Genomic DNA, 5,527 nt, shown 5'->3' on the forward strand with positions numbered 1-5,527 from the left:
AAAACAGATTTTGACAAATCAAACACAAACAAAAAAAATCAGACCAAACTTCTCTCAAAACACAGAACACTAACCAAGTAAACCCTAAAGGGTACATCACATTCTAATTCTGATTTTACTCAAATCGAACCAAATCATTCATTTAAGCATTTAAACATACACTTTGAAAGCAACATAAATAAAATCAAAATTGTAAGCATAAAGATATCGAAAACTTATACTTAAAACTCATTAAACCCTCTTTGTGATTAGCTAGAGAGGTTTACTGGTGCATGTGATTCGAGTAAACTAACAGCTTTCCAGATTCCCTCTGCCCCTGGTTGTTATGAAAATTCGAGTAAACTACAATTTAATCCCCAAATTGAGAACCCAAATTTTAAAATCGGAATCAAAATCCACAAATTTGAAATCCCTAATTTGCATTGAGAATAAATATCTATAACAAAAATACAAAGTTTAGTTTGGGTTTGTTGATTTTTATACCTTCTTGAAAGTGTATCGGTCTTCTTCTTCACCATTTCTGGAACTCTCACAATAATCGTGAAAACTATGTCCGCTTCTCTTGTTATTCAATCGAAATCAAACCCATTTTTCCTGATATATATCATGAGAACTCTATAGCCCATCGTAATCTCCACATCCATCAACAAAATCAATAGTAGTCATCTCCAATTTCTAACTTTTTGCTGCCAAAATTAACTGAAAACATGATGGAATTGAAAAAGAGTTAACTGATCGAAGGAATAAGAAAGAGAAGAAGAAAGAGTTGGAGGCGCATCTAGGGTTATATATTGCAGAGGAAGATACGGATCTAGAAAATTTTCTGTTTTAGATTTAGATTCTGAAGTAAGTGTTGTGTGCACCAACGATGTTACTTAATGTCCAGTTAAGTATCCGTTGTAAACCAAGTGTAACGAATCTTTTAGGCATAAACTCTGATATATGTATTGTTCACCGACGTTTCTGCTAATGGAGTTACAAACGTCCAGTTATGTAAAGGGTGTAAACAGAGTGTTATCCAAGTTTTAACCCATCGACCAATAGAGTCCCGTCACTTGTCCTCTCCAAAATTGCTCTAGTTCAAAGCTTTTATCTCATTTAATTTGAGAGGAGTGTCACATTCACCGTACGATGTGGGAGCTCATATAACTTAGTGTTTTAAATGAGAGAGATTTGTATCCAAACACCCTATTAAATAAACGGGGCCTGTTAAAGGTAGCATGTTACCCAAGGTCCCAAACTGATAAGGCACCCGCTAGGCAGTTACTTTTCACGATGAACCGACCGACTCGGGAAATCGCCGTGAGAGGAACATCTTTGGAATTGGACACTTGCCCACTTTAGGAACGTTTCCTAATTCATGATACCAACTTGGGTTCCATAGTCTATATATAAATACAAAAGGTGCTTAAGCCATCCTTGCGAAGTGCAAAATAAGCTTTTGCTTCTAGGGCTGCTCGAGTGGCGGACGAAAAAAATAAATCAGAAGTCGGATTTTGAATGTAAAGTAAATCAAATCCGTTGATTCATCAGGTCAGTACAGTAATATCATTCTTAGCTTCTTTGTAAATCAGGTCTATTAGTTTATAATCTGAAAAATCTCAAGCTACAAAGTGAGAGAGATAAGAAATTTTAGGGCTAATAAATCTGAAAAATCTCAAGCTAAGAAGTGAGAGATAAGAAATTAGGGTCAGGTATGGGGAGTTCTATTTATAATAGACAAGAGGAAGGTGAAATTAGGGTTTCCAAAGTGAGAGATCATAAAAAGAGGAGTAGGGATGATGATGGGAGGAGATCTCACAGAAAACATCATGATAGTGATGATGAAGATAGGCATAGAAGAAGTAGTCATACAAGTAGTTGAAGAGATGGTGAGGATAGAAGTAAGAGACGAGATAAAGATGAGGATAGAAGTAGGAGCAGAGACAAGCATCGCGATGACAGGAAAATGAATGATAAGGAAGAAGTTAATGAGTCAGTAGAAGCAGTACCAACTATGGATACAGGGAAGAATATCGGAAGAAGTGGAGGAGTTTATGTTCCGCCGTTTAAGTTGGCTAGAATATGAGAGATGTGGAAGATAAGAGCTGTCCTGAATATCAGAGATTGACATGGGATGCATTGCGTGAATCTATCAATGGACTTGTGAATAAAGTGAATGCGATGAATATCAAAAATATTATTCCTGAATTGTTTGCTGAGAATCTTATTAGAGGAAGAGGTTTGTTCTGTAGAGCATGTATCAAGTCTCAAATGGCTTCACCGGGTTTCACTGATGTTTTCGCAGCATTGTCTGCTGTGATTAACACAAAGTTTCCTGAAGTGGGTGAATTGCTTTTGAGGAGGATTCTGTTGCAGTTGAAAAGAGCTTATAGGAGGAATGATAAGCCACAGTTACTTGCTGCCACCAAGTTTATAGCTCATTTTGTTAACCAGCAAGTTGCTCACGAGATTATTGCTTTGGAGCTTCTTACTGTACTGCTAGAGAAACCCACGGATGATAGTGTTGAGGTTGCGGTCGGGTTTGTTACAGAATGCGGTTCGCTTCTTCAGGATCTTACACCCAAGGGTCTCCATGGTATCTTCGAGCGGTTTCGTGGAATACTTCATGAAGGGTTGATAGATAAAAGGGTTCAGTTTTTAATCGAAGGCCTCTTTGCAATTAGAAAATCGAAATTTCAGGGACACCCCGCTGTCCGACCTGAGTTGGATCTTGTGGAACAAGAAGATCAGTTTACTCACGAATTATCCCTTGATGATGAGATAGATCATGATACTTCTCTAGATATTTTCAAGGTGGATGCGCAGTTTATTGTGAATGAGAAACGTTATGAAGATCTGAAGCGCAGCATACTTGGTGATGATGAGCCATCTGATGAAGAGGAAGTCTATGATTCAGCCTCGGGTGATGAAGAATCTGACCAGTATGAGGAGCAAATGAAGATACAGGATGAAACAGAGACCAATCTTGTGAATTTAAGGAGGGCAATATATCTCACTATCATGTCTAGTGTAGACTTTGAGGAAGCTGGTCACAAACTGCTAAAAATTAAGCTTGGGCCAGGTCAAGAGATGGAACTGTGCATAATGCTGTTGGAATGTTGTAGTCAGGAGAGAACTTATCTTCGGTATTATGGTCTCTTAGGGCAGCGCTTTTGCATGATCAACAAAATCCATCAGGAGAATTTTGATAAGTGTTTTGTCCAGCAGTATTCTATGATTCATAGGCTTGAAACAAATAAGCTCCGTAACGTTGCCAAATTCTTTGCTCATTTACTGGGCACAGATGCTCTACCTTGGCACGTTTTGGCTTATATTCGCCTAACAGAGGAGGATACCACTTCGTCTTCACGTATCTTCATAAAAATTCTATTCCAGGTATATATTTATATTTGCATTTACTACTAGTATAAGAAAGACATTAAGCGGAAATTCGTCTTTTATTGTTTTGATATTTGAACCTTATAAAATTATATGATTCGTTATGGCAGGAGTTGGCTGAACACCTTGGTATCAGGTTGTTGGATGAGCGGCTTACTGTACCCGCTATGCAGGATTCCTTCCAGTCCATCTTCCCTAGGGATAATCCTAAAAACACCAGATTCTCCATTAACTTTTTTACATCAATAGGTCTTGGTGGTATCACAGAAAACTTGCGTGCATACCTGAAGAACATGCCAAGGCTCATTATGCAACAAAAACAGGTTTCAGAAACTGAAGGAGAATATGGGAGTTCAAGTTCTTCTGATTCAGATAGTTCGGGTTCTGAATCAGAATCTGAGTATTCGTCAAGTTCTGAGAGCGAAAGAGATAGGAAGAAACAACGCCAGAAGAGACGGAGGAGGGATTAAACAGGGTAAATAATCAGTTTACCACCGCGAGTTGACACTTCACTCGTCGCTAGAGATAAATGCCGAGTCTTGTTCTAGAATTATTAGTTCTTACTGTTCACTCGTTGTGGTTATTAAACAGTTGCTCATTCTTGGCAACCCGTTTTCAGTTTTAAAGAGCAACATGGATTCTGTATCTGCATCGCGGAGCCAAAACTTGAACAATATCTGTTGTTGAATCTTTGAGACGTCTACCTTGTGTGACAGAATACAGGTATAGAGCTAGTGCTGTAAGAGTAGCAAAGATTGCTCACCTTACTGTCAATAAGCTTGTACACTTGGAGACTCCCTTGAAATGACAGTTTGTTCTTTTCTTTACGACATAATAATTTTCACCAGTGTTTATTCTACTCTTTGGTTAGCAGACTACTTCCATTGGTAGTAAATCACAAATTTTATCTTGTTTTTATCTACTGTTTCTGTTTGTTAATTTGGTTGAAGAGTAGTTTCAAACTGTAGATTTCTGATTCATAAGCCGGTGTTTTCCTACTGTGCAACCTTTCTGTATCATCTACAATATGCTAACAAGTCAAGAAAGAGGGGAAAATGGTGGGAAGAAACCATGCCAGTTGGTGTTGCTTGTTTGCATCTCCTTCTAAGAGGAGGACAAGCACTATTTGCCGTTTCAAAGTCCTCTTTTTGTTCAAGCCAGTATGTTGTTTTGATAGCAGAGTCTAACCTCAGATAAATAGTCTAACTTTGATAAATGAATACACTTGGGACCGAAAAAAGTATTTGTTGAGCGAGATTGTTTATTTTTTGATAAATGAATATATGGATCATTTATTGACTGATAAATTAGAAAAAGATCATTTATTTATAGCGTATTTTTCGCTTTTTACTTATATAATTTTGATGTTTCTGAACCAGAAGTTGGTCAATTAAAAAAAGATATTTGAAAATTGACTGATGTTATTTTTAACTCACGTTATGTAAATGTGATGAATATTTTTTGAACTGGTTTAATGAGAATGATGCAGTTACGAAATTTTCTACTGACGAAAAAACAGTTGGGCCAGTAATAAACAATTATGTCGTCAAAAGAGGCATTTCGGGAAGTGATCATCATAAAACAATTGAGTTAGTGATAAATTATGAGAATGATCTTGAATTAGATGTAGTGCCATACCAATTATGTCGCCAAAAAAAGCATCTCGAACAGTGATCATCATAAAATAGTTTTTGCTATAACACGAGCAAAATATCCCGGAAGTTATAAATGCATTACAAAAAATAAGGATGGAAGGCATCTTAGTTTAGGTGGAAGGAAAAAACAATCAACTTTAAATGCATTTTTTAGAAGAAAAAACTTCATATAAGAACATTGTTGATATGATGACGTATTTTTTTTTGTTTTATATATATTTTTATAATAAAATTTAGTGATTACTCATTTATATTTACACAAGGCCTTTAAGGACTCAATATTTTTTATTCATTAATGCACTTAGCGAGGTTATTCATTTTGACTGCTCGGTCGAACTCGCATGCGTTGCTATCTCAAGCATGTTTGTCAATGTTAGTGATCAAAACTATAAGTCTTGATTTCTAGTCTACTGTAGCTAAGTCTCGAACTAGGATAGAAAGTGTAATTGAGCTCAAGAACTCCATGGCGATCATCATATAAGACGAAGAAC

The 5,527-nt window shown here is 36.7% G+C and overlaps 1 pseudogene; it reads left to right on the forward strand.

Annotated features, from left to right (window-relative positions):
* Nucleotides 1-1,432: 1,432 nt before the first annotated feature.
* On the forward strand, nucleotides 1,433-4,240 carry LOC113299220 (annotated as a pseudogene).
* Nucleotides 4,241-5,527: the final 1,287 nt, after the last annotated feature.

The sequence above is a fragment of the Papaver somniferum genome, chromosome 7, assembly GCF_003573695.1.
Source record: "Papaver somniferum cultivar HN1 chromosome 7, ASM357369v1, whole genome shotgun sequence".
NCBI classification, from domain to species: Eukaryota; Viridiplantae; Streptophyta; class Magnoliopsida; order Ranunculales; family Papaveraceae; genus Papaver; species Papaver somniferum.